The following is a 22,543-nucleotide window of genomic DNA, read 5'->3' as shown; positions in this document are numbered from 1 at the left end:
TCACTCTGACAGTTTCAAAGTAAAAGTCCATTGGGGTATTAAAGCAATGGCAAGGGTTCTAAAGGACAAGAACTAATTTCCCCTATAAGCCTGAACTTGAAGGAAATAAAACAAGCACAATTTTTCAGTCATTTTGCAAATCTCTTATACCTAAGCCCTCTCTTTCAAGCATTAGCATGTAGGCATTGATACACTCATATGTGATCATAGTTGCTCTCCCTTCCTTAAGGTATTTCTGCTTTGAGAAGTATCTTCGGGAATGAATGTTTAACGTTTATGAGATAAGAAACAATTTAAAATAGTAACATTGCTGACAAGAATTTTCAAATTAATAGGCTTGCTCAGCATGTTTTTATTAAGGAGTGATTAGCTGAAAAATCAAATTATATTTAGCTGAAAACTCAAATTATATTTATGCCTATACATGTGTCTCAATGCATATGCATTGTAAAATGACTGGGAAAAAAGGAATAAACCAGTTTTGACTTTCGTCTTTATGCGTTTTTACATTTCCAGATTGCCTGTAAGTATTACTTTTATCAGTAGTAAAGACTTTTATAAGACTAGAACCTGATGTGTAAGAGAAAAAGTCTGGGTGTTTCTAATGGAATGTTTTGATAAGTTATTGGCCTTAAAGTGCCCCCAAGGGTCTCTTTCTTCCCCATTCCTGATTCTGGAAAGATGAATTTTTGAAAGGTCAAGACAGTAAGGGAATTCTTTCAAGCGTAGAAAGAAATAATTTCTGTATAAGCAGATATAAAAATAAAAATTGGGTGAGTAGAAAACAAGGTTCTCTTCCTGTTATTGTATTTAGAATATATTTTTGCCTTTAGGTCATCTAATATTAGTATCTTCATCTGGTATCATTTGTTTGGTGATACAGTTTTATGATATTCTCCAATTCAGCTTTTTTTCCCCTGTGTAACTTCTTTTAAAGATAGAAAATTACATTAACATACTTGCAAAATAATGTTAGTTTAAAACCGGTAATGGAGTAACTTTAAGGTACACAGTAACTAACTCTTCCACTGTCCTTGGAATTAGGCAAAATGTCTTCATTTATCATACAAGGATTCATTGTAATTGATTCTTTAAAAATTCTTTTCAGATGGCAAGATGCGGCTCTTGGACAAACAAAAAGATCACAGGTTTACAAAGTAACACAAGCTAGATTTTAGATCCAAGAATGCCAACTAATAAACTTCCAACAATTTTTTAAAAAACATTCTAGATAATTGTGTCTTGCCATAGAGTTAGTTCTTTCCTCCCTCCCTCCCTCCTCCCCTTCTTCCTCCCCTCCTTCCTCCCTTCCTCCCTTCCTCTCTTCCTCCCTTCCTTCCTTCCTTCCTTCCTTCATTCCTTCCTTCCTTCCTTCCAAAATCAAGTAAAAACATATTTGAAGCAGCTGTGTCTCCCTATGTAAAAGAGAGAAGTGGAGTTGCTTGGGGTAAAATGGGGGCTGCCTACCTGTCTCTCAGTTCCTGCTTTTCCTACCCATGCTGGAAATAAGGGGCCCAATTAGAAAATTCATTTTGTAAGCTAAGATTTACCACAGCTTCCTAGTGTTATACACATAGTTTGTGTTTTGTGTTTGGTGTGGGTGTGGTTGGGAAGCAGCAACTGAGAAAGGGAAGCAGCTAGTCAGGCTATAACTTTCACATTTGCCCCACTCTTTAGTTATTCTAAGTTCTCCATGTCATTCTAACAGACATCAAAAATGCTACTTTGTAAATTAGCAATACCTGATAGAATGGGATCCATTAGCAAAATCTCATTCTGTTACTCTTACAGCAAACAAACAGATTAATAAACAAATTAGTTAATTTAAGTGCATATTCTCATTTCAGGGAGAGGTTTTATGTTGAAACTGTTAATTTGGCAATTAACAAACTGGGAAGACAATGACTTTCAGCTGAAATTGACAGGCATTTAAGTATATTTAAAAAATGCAAAAAAACGCTGAACTATTTTCACCCTATGGAAGACACCTGGGGCTAGGGTGTCATGCTCAAGTATCACTAAATTAAATATTATTATAATTTGAAACTTGGTCCCAAAGAAAAAATTTTTAGAGCTGCCATGTAACTGGGGGCTCAACAAAAATGGGAATAATCACAGTATTATTCTATATGAGTCCATTTCTTGTCACTCCTTCCTGAGGACTGAGCCAGTAGCATTAGGCTTAATGTCCAGAATGATCATGAACTTCATTTAGAAATAAGCTTTTTATTGCAATGTGAAATTTTAAATACTTAAATGATATAGAGGGTCTGTATAAGGCCCTTTTTGGGGAACCTCTGCAATTTGTAGCATTTGTGTAAATACTTATTAACAACCACCAACCTTCACTCTTCCACTAATTGGCTAAGCCACTAATTGGCTAAGAAACCAATTAGAGCCCCACATTCTCATTTCTTGGACAACAAAATTTGTGTATTTTCTTTTTAAGATTGGAGTGAAGGACATGTTTCTTGTTCCTAAGGATAACACTAAGAAGAAGTTGTATTAAAAGTGGCACTGATATGAGTACTACTTTTTTTAAATGGACTACTTAGGAAAAAAAATTATTGATGCTCTTGTTTGAACATCAATTTCACAAATGAGGAAAAAAGATCCTATTTAATGGTATTGCTAGAGAAGTTTTATTATTCAAGCCCCCAAAGTCCAAACACATGCCTAACATTAAGAGAAATGTTTGTTCTGTGTTTTCTGTGCATTCAAGTGTTTCAATTATAATCAAAGAGAAAGATAGATGCACTAACTTTATCCATTTTTACTTAAAATTTCTCTTTCCATATTTTACATCCAGTAATCAGCATAGCATATGTTCAGAGAATATTGCAATAAATGATAAATGTTCACATTATATTCATGTGTTTTTTTTTTTTCCAGTGAGAGTTGATCCTATTTCTAGTTTTGACTGGTTGCATAGACCTGGTCATTTTTTATATTGATAGTAGACTCTTAATGTTAAGAATATTAAATCAGCCTTTATTCAAGCGCAGTTTTATTTACTTCACAAAACCAGGATAAGCATTATTAATTGACACCTTCAACATTTTTCACATGAAAAGGTAAATTTACTCTTGAACAGCCATGTGCTTGCTTACCATTTACAGAAATAATCTCAGTAAGTTCTCTTGAGATTTTATTCACTTGAGAAAGGGCTTTTTAAAGGTTCTGGACTTTGAGGCAGAACAATTGGCATTGTCCATTACGCCTAGATAAATGTTTGTACTTTATAGCAGTTTCCTAGCATTCTCCTTTTAAACAATGCCTCGTCTCAAAATCAACACTATACTCAATGATGCTTCTATTTTTGTTTTCCTTGATCAGTACAAGGGGAAGAAGACTATAATGGGCCCTTCAGAAAGCCTGTTCAGGGTGACATGGAACTCAAGGGAAAGCTAATCATCTAATGATTTCAAGGCACTTTAAATTCTTGCCACCCAGTTCACTTCTGTAAACAATCGGTGCATGATGAATGCCTAAAGGGCTGAAACAGTGCACATTTCTGCTAGATTTACAAGAATAAAGCTGTTCACATTACGAAGCATGTGAGTGGAGAACTACCCCCTGCTTTTGCCACAACTCAGCTCAAAAAACAAGACAAATGAAGCAATGTAAAACAGGTTATAAATATGAGTATATGTGCTAGTTTGACTTTCTTTTAATATGAGTACTCTAAAAGAAAAATATGCAGTTGTGCTGAATAAGGACATATTTTGAACTACATATATATGTATATATGTATATATATATACACACAAAAAATGGGGATTTGGAATTATTATTTAATTGGAAAGAAATAGATATTAAAAATCATTTCACTTTCATGAAAGCAAGTTCATACAGGGAACATCACAAAGATTAAATAGGAAAGCACTGAAAATAAAATGCATTTTTACCTAATAGCATGGTAACTTGGAGGCTGAAAATGCTTCAAATAAAAAGTTATTTATGCAAATTTTGTTTTCTTTCCTAAACTTTTATTAATATTTAAAACTTGCATTTGTTGGTTTTTCACCGATACAACATTTCAAAATAGAATTACCAGTTTCATAGTTTTCTTTTCCTTGAACCAAACTAAAATCCCTTAACAAAAAGTCTTTTGGTAGTGAATCATTAGCAATGAATAGCTCAAGGCCTTGTTTAAAGAACCTCAATAATACCAAAAAGCAGAAGAGGATATGAAAGGAAAGAAAATCTGGACTAAGTATGGTCTAAAAAATTAATTTAAGACATTCTTTTTTCCTCTTTCTTTTTCCAACAAAGTAATAACAGTTGGGAGTCTTTCATGCAGAATTGGCCTCAAGCATTCCATGAAATACAGAGAATGTAGAGACAGAGAATTGAAGTTGAAATTGTTTCAAAGACCTCAACCTACACTGTCTTCAATATGCAAATAGAAGACATTAAATATGGGATTAGGAAAGCCTGGTTTTGGAGGGGGGAGAGATGGAATCCCGTGTAATTACTCAGACTTAGGACAAAACATACTTTAGAATTATGGAATCTAAAATACTTCACCTTATATTCCAAGGCAAAAATTAAACATATCATTGTGGTAAAAATCATATATCATTAATGGAATCTCTATTAATGTGACCATGAATAATGGTCATTTTTTAAACTGTATGTATTCATTTAAAAAATAACAATTTTTAAGTTTATCATTTATCTGGACAAAGGAATTACATTAAAAGATCCCATTTTACATTGTACTAAAGCTACATACTTTATATATAAATACACAAATATGGGTTACAAATAAATACAAACATAAATTATTCACACTCCAAATCATGTATGACACCACACACAATGTATTGTGTCTGTTTATATATATATATAATATATGTATTATGCATGTATGTGCATAAATATACACATTATATATGCTTATATTTATATATGTACACTATGTATATATATATATATACGTTATATAAATCTATTATATATGTTTTACTAATAGCTACCAACTTCTTTCAGATTAAGACACAAAAATGATTTTTTTCATATAATGGCATGACATAAAAGAAAGAACTAAGGCAGTCCTGAAAATCCATTAGTATGAATAGTCAAAACTTAAGGTTAAAAGTAAGATGTCAAGAGCCTCAAGCATAGAATACATATATATCATTCTTTTAAAGGGTGTTCAGGATGCCCTACAATCTGTCCCAGGATCTAATTATTCTAAATATATCTATTTATTTATATTTATATATCTTATTATTTCACTTTGCTTATATGTAAAGATGATATAAAAATAAGTAAAATTTAGGATAGAACTAAGATTGTGTTATTAAATTATCAAATGTAAAATAATTTTTGCAGTCCACCAAATACTCATATTTCCAAAATTCCCAGTAATAATAGCAAGCATGACATTTGTTATGTGTTGGGCATAAACTTATACTAACTTATTACTCACAATGACTTATGAGGTTTTATAATTGACATCAATAATAGTTTTCACTCTGGGGCCCCTGGGTGGCTCAGTAGGTTAAGTGCCTGCCTTGGGCTCAGGTCCTGATCTCAGGGTCCTGGGATAGAGCCCCGTATCGGGCTCCCTGCTCAGGGTGGAGTCTGCTTCTCCCTCTCCCCAACCCCCCTCCCGTTTGTGCTCTCTCTCTCTCAAATAAATAAATAAAATCTTTAAAAAATAATAATAATTTCCACTCCTTTCAAACTTGATTGATTCCTGCTGTATGACATAGTATGGAGCGGAGTTTGTCGTTATTGAGCGATGTCACCCTCTTCCCAAGGAAAACAATTCCCAGATATTCCTCATTCATATTGACTTAATTTTCTTTAATTATAATTTTAAATAAATATGGTCACATGTTAGGTAGAAGGGAATAATATATAGGTATAAGCCTAAAAATTACTATTTTGACAGGTCCCAAAATGTAACATAAAGAATTTTAAGTTATTACTTTATGAAAAATTATTCCTTGAAACAAATAAAAATAGGACACGCAAATGTCTTTGTGATAACAAATCACTTTCTTGTTTTATTGAATAAATTAAGAAATGGATAGGTTGCACTACATAAATGTCTTCCTATCAGGCTTAGAAGCCACTACTAGACTGAAACTACTTGGTGAGGTCCCTAATGACCCCGGATTGCTAATCCAATGGTCAGTTGTTAGTCTTGATCATATTTAACAACCAGCGGCATCGGTCACAGTTGATTACTGCGTTTCTTGAGATGTATTTGTTACTTGGTTTTCAGTGTACTATACTCTTCTGGTTTTTCCTCCCACCTCTCCTGCTGCTCTTTTTTACTTTCTTTGATTGATTTCTCCTAATTTTTCTGACCTCTTATAGTTAGAGCTCTAGGGTCCAGTCTCATCTATACTCTTGCCTATATACACCCACTATTCTTCCATATTCATGCCATCCTGTATGGCCCCAAACCTTCTCTTACTTGGATTGTTGCAATAGCCTCCTGACTCATTGCTTCTTATCCTGGACCTTTACTATTTATTTTTGACAGTGCAACCAGAGTGATTTTTTTTTTTTCCAAATATGCAACATCACTTTAATCCTCTGCTCAGAGCCCATCAATGGCTCCTATCACACTCAGAATGAAGCTTAATCCTTACGATAGCTTCCAGATCCCCACCCAATTTGTCCTACTGCTTTCACCTTGCTTATTCTGTCCCAGCACATTGATTTCCTTGCTATTTCTTGAACACAGCAGGTGTCCAGCAGCTCCGGATCCCCTCCTTAGATTGCCTCTGCCTGGATTGTTCTTCTCCCAGATGATCTTAAGGCTTACTCTGTTCTACTTTGTTTACTCCCATCAGTTCTTGGATTAAATATCACTTTCTTCCTGAGGTCTTCCCTGACCATCCTCTTTTAAATTGTAACCCCATAATGCCATGCATCTCCTCCCCAGGTCCTGATTTCTTTTTCTTTTTTTTCACCATCACTTACCACCATTTTCCATTCCATGCATATTAATTACTTACTATTTAGTGTTTGTCTTCCCTCACCAAAATGCACACTCCATGAGGAAGGAATTTCCATGTGCTTAATTTCCCTTTTCTCTCCAGTGCCTAGGAGAGTGACCAGCATATTCTGATCAATAAGTATTTTGGAAAATAGTGAATGCAAAATAATTCACTTTACTACAATGTTAGGTATGGACCAATTGTTCCTTCTTTCATTAGAAAATGCTGAACTCATGGCAGTCATACATATTCACTCAAATGGAATTCTCAAACTCACGAGAATATATCCACAAACTTTTAAGCAGGGGAAACAGTAACATACAGGTTAATGGCATGGACTTTGGATTTTACAGACTTGGTTCAAATCCTGGTTCTGACAAGTACTAGCCCTGGATCACCTGGCAGTTCACATAACCTCATAAGCCTCCATTTCCTCAAATGCAAAATGGATATGAAAATCTCATATGATTGCCGTGAGGGTTAAATGAAGCAAATCAGTTGACTGTAGCAATTATTTATTATTTAATTATATTATAACTTTACATTTAGTTTTAATGTTATTATTGTAAGACCTCTATGACCAGGATCTTGTGTTCCTAGTTGGGAACGGAGACTATGATTACTTAATTTAGCACAAACCTGGCTGATCCATGAGAAACTCAAACATGTAATAGCCCAGTAGCTTCTCTAACCTTTTGAACAATTGTCCTCCAGTGGAAAAATGATGTTAAACACTAATTTTAATTCAGTTCCTGCTAAGAGACCATGATGTAAAAAGAGGCTTCAGAAATAAAGGATCATTTCAATTTCATAATTGGATGCTCAGTCAGTGCAGTGACTTTTTAAATGAATGCTTCTGAAAACACGATGTCGTCAAATACAGCTCTACGGACACAGACTCTTAATTCATACTAATGTGTAAGAACTACTTAATTACCACGTAAAGTTTGAAAAAAAACCCTCAAGTTTACATTTGTTTTTCCTTTGCAATTGCTTTGTTGGTGCTACTGAGTGACATGGTTCTAAGGTTTATCAAACAGATCTTGGGACTCTGTTTTTCTTTTCAGCTTTATTGATGTATAAGTGACAAATAAAAATTGCAACATATTTAAAGTACGCATTGTGATTATTTGATATACATTGTGAAAAGATTCCCCCTTTGGAGTTAACACACATATTTGCTGTGTGTGTGTGTGTGTGTGTGTGTGTGTGTGTGTGTGTGAAAACACTTGATTTCTACTTTCAGCAAATTTCAATTATACAATATAGTGCTACCAACTTAGTCGCCATGTTATAAATTGGATCATCATCCTATTCATCGTATAACAAAGTTTGTACCCTATTGTTGGAGGAAGTCATCAAGAGGATATGACTGCTGGTTGACTCAAGAGCTAGACCCAGGCAACAGGAAGCTCCTACCCCCTCCTTTATCCTTGGAATGGACATTCTGCTCACCATTCCCATGGTGGGAGCCATTTTTAAGAATGTAACCTTGAGGGAGCACATGTGTTGTTGAGACTACCTGGACAGTATACATGACCAAACCCAATTAAAGCCTCTGTAGAGACTTGTAAGATTCTGGCAGGCAGTTGCAGAGATCTACTTGTCTTGCAGGCACCCAAGACAAGCCTCAGATGTATGTAAGTTCCTTTACTCATTAAACCTGCCACCTACCAATCTGGAGTGGTCTGCCTCTTTGCCCTCTCCTTGCCCTTCATATATAGAGGCCATTTTCAGTTTTCGCCTGGACAACTTCTTGAGGCTGCAAACCACCTTTTGTTAGCCTCTGCCTATTTCCCCCACTTCCCAGCCCCTGGAAAACACTTTTATACTTTCTGTTTTTATGAGTTCAACTTTTTTTTTTTTTTTTTAAGATTCCACATATAAGTGATGCTATGCGTATATCTGCCTGGTTTATTTTTCTTACCAACATACCCTCCAGATTAATCCATGAATTTCAAATGACAGAATTTCCTTCTTTTTCAAGATTGAATAATATTTCATATTTTTTGATCCATTTATCCATTGATGGACACTGAGGTTGCTTCCATACCTTGACTGTTGTGAATAATGCTGCAATGAACATGGGAATACAGGTGTCTCTTTGAGATAATAGTTTCATCTGAGATTCTGTTAAACTAAGGCTTCCCTAACTTTTTTGTCTGTGCCTAAAAATATTAACCTTAAATTAAGCAGGATAACTACATTTATCAATTTATTTAATCAAGAATATCTGGAAAGCATCAAGGGTTTCTCTAGTTTACATATTAGACTCATGTATTACAGAAAGGCTATATTTTCCATTTAAATAACTTTCTTCTGAAAACATCAATAACAGAAGATTGAACATAAAAAATTACACAATGAAATATCATACTGATTTGGAAACTTCCTCGACCTATCTATAGATCTTGAGAGATGGCTTCAATGAAGCTGGAAATCCTATTTTCTTCTAATTTGATTTTATTAGTGAGTCATGCCTGAGAAGTCAGCATTTATGACACAAAATTAAACTATTATGAATAAACAATACATCATCATTACCCAGCATATGGAAGAATTCAAAGTCAAAAATTTTACCAGAATATTTTACAATTTGGCAATGCTTAAGTCATTTACTCCTCTAGAATTCACAAATTACTTCACTTTCTTTTATCTCTCAAACAAAAATGGGCTTTTTTTTTTATTTCAACCTTACTTCTGAAGCAAGATTTGGCTAACTAGATGCATTATTTCCCTCACCTCAGTTCAAAATGAGATGGTCCTACTAATGAAATTACTCTCCCCTGTCCTTTGTCACCATTGGATCATAATTTACTGCAAGGGTTTATGGACTGTGGCCCTCATTTACTTATTGTAGTCTATGAATAAGTATTTCCATAACTTCAATTGCCCTTCAATTCTATTTTTAGACAGAGCTTCTGAGTTCAGTTCTATAAAGCATTCATTGAACACTTATGTGCGAGGAACTATACTACATACAGAGAGAGCAAAAAGGAAGTTTTATAAATCGTATATACATATTTATAACATCTTCATTGCCCATAGGATCTGAGGTATGTTACAAAATCCATATATAATATAAAAGGATAAAAGAATCTTTTAAATTCTCTTTGAAGTAATATAAATATAAAAATGATTTTAAAAATTGAGATAGAAAGCAGAAAAATACAACTAAAAAATTCATAATGTCCTTAAGATTTTTAGGGATTACAGCTTTTCTAAATATTAGGGCCAAACTGAAAAAATTCCTTTAGTTATCTGTCTTGATAGAAATGTATATCTATCTATCTATCTATCTATCTATCTATCTATCTATCTATCTATAGATAGATATAATCTATCTATCTATCATCTATCTATCTATCTATCTATCTATCTATCTATCTATCTATCTATCTATCTATCTCTATATATATATCCATTTCCCTGAGGACTTTTTCAACATTTAGAATTTTCATACATACTAGGTATTTGAGAATTATGGTTTGTTTTCAGGATGAGTGCCTGGAAGGTTAATATTCTGGGTTTTTTTTGGTTGTTTGTTTGTTTTATTCTGTGTTTCTAATTAAGAACATATCCATGAGCTTTAGTATTTGGTCAGACATTGAGTTAGATTAAGGGTGTTTTATAAAATAAAGGAATGATTGGTGGCCTCACTCACACCTCCTTGGAGGTGGGACTACAAAGATAATGAGCCCACAGTGAAATGGGAGAAAACTGTAATTCAATACCATAGTACCTCAATACAACCATACCTGAAAAGAATACCTCCAAATTGGATTGATTTATTGAACAACCATCCACTGAATACCTCCTATGTATCCGGCACAGATAAAATACAACACTCCCTGCTTCCAGCAAACACAGCATTATGCTCCCTCTTGAAAGCCCCTGCTCCCAACAGCTGTCCCAGGAATAACAGAACAGAGAAATATGACTCATAACAACTCCCACAAGGGGTGATTTTTCTCCTGCAACTTTTACAAAAAAAAGCAAAACCAAAAATCACGTGGACTATCTTTATTCTAATTTAAAAAAACTGTCATAAACAATTTTTAAAATCATTGCTTGTCTACAATGATACTTATATAACAAATCTCTTAATCATTATAGTACATCTTTGGCTCATGAAATCTGAAATTCGAGTGAATAAAGACTTGGAATGCCACTCCCAAAAGGTCACTGGCCGTCGATTTAATTGTTGAATGCTAAAAGTAGTACACACAATATATGTCCTACTACTAATAAAAACCTTTGATAAATGAAGCATTTCTTTATTCTTATGAACAAAGAATACTTTCCTCTGTAAGGAAAAATATCATTAGTACTTCAAAGATAATAAACTAGTAACTTGATCAAACTGTCCCCGGAAGATAAAGTGTCAAATATATAAATGCTATTCATCTGTGAATATCTTTGTTTTCTCCCTTTGAAAAAATAGATTCTCATAATTTTCTCTGACAGGGAATAAAAACAGAACACCGTGAAAAGCACCATTCACTTAATGAGTTTTTTTCTTATTGGAAACCCCAGTGTCTCAGTTCTGCTGACGTTTGTGCCTTTTGATTTAATGGGGCAGCTTTGTCTTTTGGGCAGCTTGCTCTGACACAGAACCACTTTATATTTGCCTAATTAGAATTCAGAAGGCAATGAGAGGTTGGAGATCCCTTACACTGCTTGCCAAAAATCTCCCTTTCATGGCTATAATTCAAATTCTTTAATTCAGTGAAAATTTTAGCTAGAATCTTCCAAATCTGATGAATCATGACATAGCAACCAAGAGCACACCATTTGAAACTTAAAGTGTTGCCCAATAATATATATCAATGTAAATATATATAACAATTCAATATATATATAACCATGTAAAATTGCCTGGAGGATAAAAATTTTAAATAGATGTTCACTTGAACCTCTTAGAGAGGATCAACTGAAGAATCATTAATGATAAAAACTGCCTAGTCTTTTAAAATAATTTGTAATAAAAGGCACATCTAAATCAGTATATTCAGGATCCCTGTTGGATGCCACTTTGTCTAAGGCTTTTATTTTCCTCATCCCCTCCATTGGTACTGTTCCTGGATCACACCCAAGACATCTGCTCAGCTGTGCTCTAGTCTTTAAATATGATGATGCAGCGATTAGTGGGCCAGAATGCTTAATACTGGGACTGGGCTGTATAATAGAGTCCAGTGTGGCTTACCCTGCCCCTTCTGCTCATTTGCTAAGCAGATGGTCAGGATTAGGGTCACATCTGTGACCATGAAAGAAATGTGTTTTCAGTGCAACCCTAACTGACCTAAATAGGGAATGAACCCCTGGTTCTTGCCTTGTTAACTCTTACTTTAACAAAACAAGATAACTGGTCCAAGTGCTCAGTCAATAAACTAAGGGAACACTAATTATGCCCAAGAAGAAAATAATCAGGTTCAGGATGGTATTTTGTTGTGGCAATATTTATTCAGTTCAACATCTTAGAAAGAAAAAGGTAAACATTTCAGAAGTAAAGGACTAAAGACAAGTGAGGTCATGCAAAAAGGACTTAACTGCTTTAGGCAGTTATGTGGAATGGTGAAGAGAGGAGAGACGCTGTTTGGAAGTCTAGAGGAAGCTCCACATTGATGTTAAATCTAGAGAGTCACCATACCATAATGTTGAACATTATCCTAAGTGCATACACATTATTCAGTGTAATTCTCACAATATTCTCCAGGGCTGAGATCTCTATCTACATTTTACCGGCTGAAGAATCTGGGATTCAGAGAAGTTGACTCTTTCAAGATAATAAGTATCTCCTAAGATGAACATTCTTAAGAATTGAAGAGTATGAAACAAAGAGCAATTTAAAAAGAATAGTATTATTGAAGTGCCAACATTGTAAAAGAATTAAAGAAGAAAAGGCAGGAAAGTATGAGAATATATTATAAAAGAAGAAGTTGCAGAAGATACGAGGTGGGTGGGGTGCTGAGTGGCTCAGTCGGTTGAGTGTCTGCCTTCCGCTCAGCCCCATGTCTGGCTCCTTGCTTAGGGGGGAGCCCGCTTCTCCCTCTCCACCACCCCCTCACTGTTCCTGCTCTCTCTCACACCCACTCTCTCTCTCACTCTCTCAAATAAATAAATAAAATCTTAAAAAAAAAAAAACATAGGAGGTGGGTTTGGAACAGGTGGGCCTGTTCCGCCAAACATTTACATTTATTTACTTGTCTCCGCACAGGAGTGACATGTTGGTGTTGATGTCGATGGGTGAAAATGTGCAGGGCACCTTCTGCATGTAGGGAACATATGCTAAAGCAGCTGGTTCTGAAATCGGTGACAGTAAGGGTGGCATTTTGTTGTGTAATAATGATAAAAGCAACAAGAGGTAAAGCCTTAAGATGTTGGATAAGAATAGCCTGATTAAGAGTCAATCTATTGTTGAGATTTGGACACTATTTCAATTTGGGTAAAAGGTAGAAATGGATGTTCACACCAGAAATATTTATATACAGATAAAGCTAAAGATCCTAATAAATTTCACAATTTAGACTAAATTAATGTTATATAGGTCTATGTAAAAAAATGTGCATACCTATATATACATAACATATTATATCATAGTTTTGTCACATGGATGACTGGGAATATTTTCCTAGTCTAGTCTATTCTTTTTGAAAAGTTGATTTGTTGAGAACTACCAGAATAGCAATGCTTTCATATTTGGAAGTCTGTAGTGCATAAATAAACCACATGTAGAAAGCTTAATTAACAGCTGTCCTGATAGACACTAATATGAAAACCTAAAATACTAGATATTTAAGAACAAGTCAGATGAGGGCAAGAGGTCATTTAGCTATCATGACTTAATTTGCATGGCTAACTCAAATATGATGTGCTTTACTATCGTATTCTTGAATCATTCTCACTTTCTTTGTCCACTTGTCATGATATGTGATGCATGATACAAAATAGTTCCTAGCCCATTATTTTAATGTGGGAAAATATGTAATTCTTCTTTTGCTGTTTACTTTGTGAATCTTCCACAGGAACAACTCTGCTCTGACATCTTCAATTCTGTTAACTCTTTTTTGACCTCTCTTTCATTAGATGTCCCGATATTTTATTCTTCAAGAAGATTTACATTTTCTTTTTTTTTTAAGATTTTATTTATTTATTCATGAGAGACAGAGAGAGAGAGAGAGGCAGAGGGAGGAGCAGGCTCCCCAGTGAGCAGGGAGCCCGACGTGGGGCTAGATCCCAGGACTCCAGGATCATGACCTGAGCCGAAGGCAGACACAACTGACTGAGCCACCCAAGCGCCCAAGATTTACATTTTCTGATATGAATTCAGCATTTTTCCTCATCATCAACTTGACAACGTTTCTTCTATACCTTTCTTCTTGTTTTTCCTCTTTAGCTCTGGGAAGAAAGATCTCTTTTAGAGCTAGTGCTTCATCTTATATTTGCATTCCCTTTCTCCCTGATTTTCAGTAGATCTGAGTACTAATCATAAAACCGCCTCCTAGCACTGATTTTCTTCTACTGACTACAAATTTTGTTTCTGCTTCTCTTTTTCTCTTTTTGAACTCAGTTTCCCAAGAAGTGTACCATCTTCCTGTTATCTCTAAGTCTCCATGTCTTCTCTGTTCCTGCCTAGGGATTGGCTTTAGTGCAGAAGAAGGGTATAAGGAATTTACTAGATGGTGAAGACTAGCATAATACCATTCTGAGGGAATCCCCTCAGCTGTTGTCCAGATGATTGTTGGAACCTTTGGTCTTGACATCATTGTTAGCCTGAATCTTTGAGACTCCTTGTGCAACAATATTCTGGTCTATCAGCAACCGGCTCAAAATCCCAGGTCTGTGTCAACAATGACTCCTATCATTTCGGTGGCCCAAACCCACTCTGGTACCTATTGATTTTTCTGCATTCTTAATCTTTAACCAGCGTCTTGAACTCTCACACTCAAATTCAATTCATCTCAAAATGCTTTCAGTATTCCTACTAAATGCCAGGGACTGTGATAGGCTCTGAGAACACCAACCTGAAAAATGATCCCTGTCTCTTTAAGGATGGATGCCTTCGTCTCATCTCCACGCCCCACGGCCTTAACTGCCCCCCAGCTATCTTCCATGTCACTTTTAAATTTCATATTCTGTTTGTTCTCTTGAAGGTTGCCAATGGTTTCTTTGTTCCAAAATTAGTTGTTGTGTTTTTTTAAATTTAATATTCTCTTTCTCCTTGACTTTCCTCTTATTACTGGTTCTATTGAACATCCATTGCAGCTCTGCTGCCTCACCTTGTTTAGTACAATGTACTGGTTGTACCCCAGCCTCTACAGCTGCTACACTTTATTTTCCACGATATTATTTTACTGAACTGCCTGATCAAGTTCGCCTCACACTAAATCCTGACTTTCTGTTTTTTCACTGTGCACGGTCTCCCCAAAACAAACAACAGCAACAAAAATTCTCACTTTGAGACTTAAACTAACAAGAAATTATATTTATTCATCTTGTCTCATTCATTCATTAAGCATCCTCTAAATCTGTTGTTTTGCCTAAACTTTGTACCTAAAAAGTGAGGAGGCAGAGTCCATCTTTAAATAAGGATGACCTTTAAAAATTCTGTGGCCGTGTAATAGCAAATCCAAGTTGTCTTTTAAGTGCCACATTTCAGGGTATGGTTGCCTGCTTAACGTCAGCATTTCTACCTCCACTAAAATGTTCTAGCACAAATGCTCTCGGTGTTAGCACATCCATAGTATAAGGAATGGTTTTGCTCCTCTAATTCTGCCTTTTTTTCATATATCCACATTTTCATTAGTAATACCTTGAACATAGATCTGAATTCACAAAAAGTAAATAAATGGTAAGCCCAGGCATTCTTCGAAACAGTGCCATTGTTCCAGTTATTTAGACCTAGGATCCTGGAATAATTTTTCAGTTTCCTCTTCTCTCCTTTCTAGATAAAAGGAGTTGCCAAATCCTCTCTGTCCACCTTTAGCAATAAAAGCAATCATGAATAATATCTGATATTGGAATATAGCTTGGAAGTTTACATTGCTTCCTCCCACACATTATCTCATTAAATGGAGAGGAAATGGATATGTAAGGAAGTAACAGTATTACTTTACATAATCCTGTGGGCTTGGCTTAATTGTCCCATTTCCCATACGGTAGGCTGAGGCTGAGTTAAATGATCCATAATTTAAGATTTATGCTAACACTAATATGCCATACAACAACAGTGACTTTCAAACTTGTTTTTTCCTTTCCATATTTACTAATTATATATAGTTTTGGTCTTTTTATCTCCAGCCTAAACTAGTAGAAGAGTTTATTTTGTATCACTACACCTTTGCAATTTTATACTATTCATTCTGCTCATTGTTATCATTCTTTGTTATACTCACATTCCATTTAAAATAGGTTTTTTTTTCTCATTATAAAATGAATAAAGAGATTTTCAAATACCTGAAGATGTTTTATTTGTTGTCCTTTGGCGTTTATTATTGTGGAGTAAAAATTTGAGGCCCTTTTAAAGTTTGTTTCTTTGAAGGGTCTTTTGGTGTTTTTATTTTTTTCCTAATTGTTATGTTTGTAGAGATTCAACTACATTTGCACACGCCTATGTCTAATCACTGGACTGTTTTTGTCTATGTTTTCAGTTACATGTTGTGTTTCTTTATATTATATGTTCTTCTCTCCTTCCCAAACTCATGTAACAAATATATTTAAGCTCCTGCATTTGTTTCCATTTTGCTAATTTTTTTTTCATTTTAATTTGTGAAAGGGGGATAAAAAAGGAAACAAGGCAAAATAATTTGAAAACTAATCAATTAAAATTTCACCTTAAAAAGTCAGAAAAAAATCACAATAACCATAAAGTAAAAGAAATGATATAATATGATTTTGAACAGAACTTAATGAAATAGAAAGAAAAAAAGTGGAATAAAGAGCTTCAACAAAGCCAAAAGTTGGTTCGCTGAAAAGATGAATAAGATCAACAAACCTTTGGCAAGACTAATAAAGACAAAGTCACCCTAAATTTTAGGAAACAGGTAAATCTCTTGGGAGTGATTTAAATACTGCATTGGTTTTTACTAGCTAATGTCTATATTATTTCAATTCTCAGGATGGTATCATTTAACACCTGTTTCTGTTTAATAAAATGTAAATTATTACGGGATCTAAATTTTTTCTGCATTTAAAGATATATTTTAGACTAACAATATGGAAGCTAAATATTATAGAATAAAATTTGTCAAATAAAGAAAGAAAAAACGCTTATCTTTCAGTTTCTGCTTCTAAGACCTTTTAAGTTTAAAGTTGTCTGGAGGAAAATGCAGTAGTTTGATTTATCTTGAAGATACAAGATTACAGCTCAACAAACCTTTGTTGAGTGTACCAGATATAGTGAAACACTTGAAAGCTTTCTCTCTCAAGTTCCTGAGGAGAGAGGTGCCTGGTCAAGCTTCAGGAATGATGTGAAAACATAAGATCTGTATACAAAGAAAGATCTATATGAGAATTCGATGAGTCAAAAAATGTAAGAACTACAGCAAGAGAAGACTTTATAGATGAAGATGGTGTGTGTGTGTGTGTGTGTGTGTGTGTGTGTGTGTGTAGATTAGTAGGATAGGGAAAAAAAACTATGCCGTGCCATGTATGGGTTCATACAAAGGATGCTGGTATTTGTGAATTCTCAATTCCTAGATTAAAAAATATATCTATATATATATTTTCGAGTATGTGTGTATGTGTGTGTGTATATATATATATATACACACACACACACATATTATATATATATATATGTGGTTATTTCTTCACTGCATCAACTATATATATAAAACTATCAACCATATATATATAGATGTGTGTGTGTGTGTGTGTGCATCATTAGTTGCCCCTTTCTTCTGTGATGCCTTTGGCACACTTCCTAATGGATTTCATTTAATTAAATTTGGAAATTTCATGGGGAAAACTTTCTAGTAAATCTCTTACTTTCACCATTGACAGTGGCGAACATAGTCGGCATGCTTACTATTCATCACAACACATGAAATAGCATGTGCATGCATCATTAAAGAAGGGAGGTGAAAAGTGTCTCACATTTACGAGCACCGAGGTCACAGTTTTCAGTTGTCCTAGCACTAATGAAAATTGTGGCTTTTGAGCAATATCACCTTCTGTACTGGGGGGAAATCCTGCACATAGGAAGACTCCTACTCTACAAAAACAAAACTGCATATTTATTTTACTGAGGGCTTATTATAATTTGTTTGTACTAATAAAAGGTGAAGAGCATATTAGATACTATGTAAGTAGACTGACTTTTGCTACTGCTGAGATCCTTATTGTATGTGTGCATATGTGTTTGTGTGTGTCACAGAGAAAGAGACAGAGAGAAGTTGAAAGACACATGGTTGTAAAATGTGTTACTCCTAGCTTATTAACATTCCAGAGCTTGGATGGTAAATTTAAATGATATTTCAATGCTACTGAAGCACTATCTCATTTACTACTAATTTTCTTTAAAAATTATACTTTTGCCATATCGAGTCAGAAATATCTAATTCCATGAAGAGGGGGAAAGAAAAATAAAAGAGGTTTGGGGATAGTATATTCAAGGAATCCTAAAAATATGATGGTCCACCGTTCCCTTTATTTCATGAACCATATGTTCTGCTTCCTATTTAGGGGAGATATAACACAGATGACATCTGGAAGGCTTTTACTGGTATTAGAAGTGGTATAGAAATGCACAAGCTACAAGCATGCTTTGTGACTAGCAGCAGTACTAAAATTGCAATGTAAAAGACATTGGTTTTATATTTCATATCCAATTTACTCAGCATAAATGAGTTTTGGAACCTGAGTGTTTTACCGAGCTCAATTAAATAAGCTAGCAAATATAGACATTCATTTCTTAAACTAAGACATCTCTTATTTGTAAAAAAAACAAAATAAAGGTAACGCTCATTTTAATCCCCCAAAGCAGAAGCAAGGATATAACATAGGAATTCAGAAATAGGAAAATGTGTTTGATAGCCAAATTTATTATAAATCTTGCTTACGAGTTTAATGAACAGTTATTTCAATCAGAAAGCATACTGGATATCATGACATAACCATGACCCAGATATGTGAGGTTGACTTTTAAACACCTCCAGCTGTCTCTAATTAATACACATCCCTCACCTTGAAATTGAAAATAAGTATAGCATCAAGGGGTTTCATTAGTGTTAAGAAGTTTAAACATAGCATCATAAAATGATGTCTGAGGAAAATCTAGTCTGAATGGCATTTATTTCAAAAAGTTAGGAAAACCAGGGGCGATTGGATGGCTCAGTTGGTTGAGCGGCTGTCTTTGGTTCAGGTCATGATCCAAGAGTCCTGGGATCAAGCCCAGTGTAGGACTCCCTGTTCAGCAGGGGGGAGCCCGCTTCTCCCTCTCCCTCTGCCCCTCCTCCCTGCTTGTGTTCTCTCTCTCTCTCTCTCTCAAATAAGTAAATAAAATCTTAAAAAAATTTAGGAAAACCAAATAGTTATATATATTTCATTTCATCAAGAAGATATCACCATATATGAGAAATATCATAGAAGTTTTTATAATGCATAAATCAAGATTCTTAATGTCAGCTTCCTCCATAAACAGAAAGATTTTTATATAGCTAATTAATGTTCTAACATCAATTTTATAATTAAAGTCAAGTTTAAGACAATCTAAATTCAAATTTTGCTTTAAATAATGTGTTGGAACATGTTTCCCCCCAAAAAACTTAAAAATAATATCGTATTTCATATTTAATATGGGTCACCAACTAGTAGGTAAAATGTGCTTCTGCCTCAGAGCATATAGAATATTCCACAATTTCCAAAAGAACCGTGTTAATTCAGTGGCCACTAACTACATGTGGATATTTAAATTTCAATTAATTAAAATTAAATAAAATTTTAAAATTCAGTCACTCAGTTCCCTCATATTTCAAGTGCTCCTTATACACATACGGCTAGGGGTTGCTGTATTGGACAGCACAGATATAGAACATCTGCATATGGCAAAAAGTTCAATCAGATAAGGCTGCAAATAGAGTACAGAAAAAATTCAAGGGTAGGCATACAGAACTTTATGAAGTGTTAAAAATGGCAGGATTTTTTTAAAAATGGCAGAATTATTTAGTTTGGAAAGAAGAAAGAGGCCTAACTTTATGATGGTTTTTGAATGACAAAGGCAAGCAGCTGTTGTTCATATACTGGTTTGATACAGGAGAAACTGATTTAGAATGCAGGGAAGGGATTTAAGTAAAACTGAAAAAGTGAGGGTTATTTAAAAAGTGAATGACTTATAGGAATCTTCCCATTCATCTGTGAATATTTATCATTGATAATCAAATCAAATGCCTGGGTCTCCTTTCTAAACTCAGAGAGATGGAGTCATTCAATCCATCAATATTTATTGGGTAGGTACTATGTATCAGGCACTGTACAAGAGAGAAGGTGTACAACAGGAGCACGGAACACAATTTATCTAACTCCTCCCCTGATAATATTACATTCTAGGAATGAGGAAGATAAGGAATATGTAAACAACTAAATAAAATAGTTTCAGGGAATACAAGGGTCATGAAAAAGATAAAATGGAGGAAGTGATGGTGGGTAGTACATGAATTTGAGAAGTCAAGGAAGATCCCTCTGAAGAGTTGATATTTGTGTTGAGATTTCCATAAAGAGGAAGAGGTAAACAGATAATCTAGAGGAAGACTACTCCTCCAAGTAGAAGAAACAGGAAGTGCCAAATCCTCAAACTTCATATGTAAGGGGGGGTGGGTGGGTGGGGAAGATACCATGTCTGGAGAATAATGAAAGAGAGGAAGAGTAACTTGAGATGAATTGGAGAAATATGCAGGGGCCAGCTCATGTAGGGCCTGTGGAGTTTATGATATGGAGTTTATGTAATTCTGGTTGCAATAGGAAGCCAAAGGAGGATTTAACGAGATCATCCTGGCTCTTTTTGACAACTGGGATGTGAAGCCATGAGCAGAGGGGCAGTGCAATGAGAGCAGTTAGTGAAAGATCTTATGGTTGGACTGCAGATTTATCAGTAGAGATGTCAATAAGATGTCAGATTTAATATGTTTGGGGTAGAATGGAATCCACTAATGGGTTGAAAGTAGTGTGTAGGATTAAAAAAAAAAACAGAGAGAAGACAGAGAGAAATAAAAGATTATTCTTAGTGTTTGACCTGAGCAAAGGACAAAGGGATGAATAATGGTGGAACTTACTGAATTAGTGGAGACTTGGTGGGGGGATATATTTGGGCAAAGTTTCCTTTGTGAAGTCTGAAATATCTTTTAGACATTAAAGCTGACATGTGTAACAGACATTTGGATATAGGAACCCGTGAATCCAGGGAAGATCCACAAGAAAAAAATAAGCAAGGATTAAGAAAATTTGAACACCTTTGTTAAACATCTTGATCTAATTGACATTATTAGAATATGACTGCAACAAGTGCAAAATGCGTAAACTTTGTGCATGTTCCCCAAGGTAAACATCTGCTTGGCTATAAAATAAACCTAACTCAAGACTAACATCTTATAAATTCTAGGGTGCCTGGGTGGCTTAGCTGGTTGAGTGACCAGCTCTTGGTTTCAGCTCAGGTCATGATCTCAGGGTCATGAGATCCAGACCCAGGTCAGGCTCTGTGCTTCAGTGCTCAGGATTCTCTTTCTCCCCCTCCTCCTCCCCTTCTACCTCTCCACCAGCTGTGCTCTCTCTCTCTCAAATAAATAAATAAAATCTTTAAAGAAAAATCTCATAAATTCTGATCTAAAATTATCATAGAATTAAATTAGTAACCAATGACAGTAAAATATCTAGAAAATATGCAAATATTTGGAAATAAAGTACACTTGTAGGTAAACCATGAATTTTTAAAAAAACACCAAGAAGACAATATTTTCACTGAATAATAATGAAAACATAGCACACTAAAATTTAGTGGATACAGCAAAAGCATTTCTTAGAAGTTTATACTTTTAAATGCCTATATGAAGAAAAAAAATTACTAAAGCAATAATTCTAGGTTTTTAAGAAGCACGGAAAGGAAAAGCAAATTAATCCCAGAGTAAAAGTTATTAAAAAATAGTATGAGAGCAGAAAGCAATGAAATTAAAAAAAAAAAAAAAACACAGAAAGACAGTAGACAAAAATTTTAAAAGATAAAATTTGGTTCTTTCTAAAGGTTAAAAAACTTTATAGATTTACCTACAAAAAAAAAAAAGGAAGACACAAATTACCAAACTGAAATAAAGATTGAAATAAATGAACTAAAACTGTCTTTATTCATAGTTAATATATATGTTTCCAAAGAAACTCTTAGGAAATCTGTAAAAAATATGACTAGAACAAATATGAAAATTTAGAAAGTTCATTTCATCCAAGGTAATATATAGAAATTAATTGTATTTCCATATGCTAATTGAAAACAATTAAATAAAATTAAAATATAAATATTTATTTGCAATAACATTAAGAAAACTTAAGATAATCAGGAAGAAATTTAACAAATTTAACAGATGACATGCAAG

General features: G+C 34.5%; 1 long non-coding RNA gene across 10 annotated transcripts in view; it reads right to left on the bottom strand.

Moving 5' to 3' along the window:
* LOC118548070 (uncharacterized) overlaps nucleotides 1-22,543 on the bottom strand; it is a 211,978-nt gene that overhangs the window by 133,915 nt on the left and 55,520 nt on the right. For 9 of the 10 annotated variants that reach the window (XR_004923431.2, XR_004923436.2, XR_004923432.2 and 6 more), the window contains one exon: nucleotides 6,984-7,070. The exons of the other annotated variant lie outside the window; for it this stretch is intronic. This is a non-coding gene — a long non-coding RNA (uncharacterized LOC118548070). The remainder of the gene's footprint in view (nucleotides 1-6,983; nucleotides 7,071-22,543) is intronic. 10 annotated transcript variants of the gene reach the window in all.

The sequence above is a fragment of the Halichoerus grypus genome, chromosome 6 (assembly GCF_964656455.1).
Source record: "Halichoerus grypus chromosome 6, mHalGry1.hap1.1, whole genome shotgun sequence".
Lineage (NCBI taxonomy): Eukaryota > Metazoa > Chordata > Mammalia > Carnivora > Phocidae > Halichoerus > Halichoerus grypus.
The sequence above is the reverse complement of the archived record's forward strand: the minus strand, read 5'-3'. Positions and strand labels throughout refer to the sequence as shown.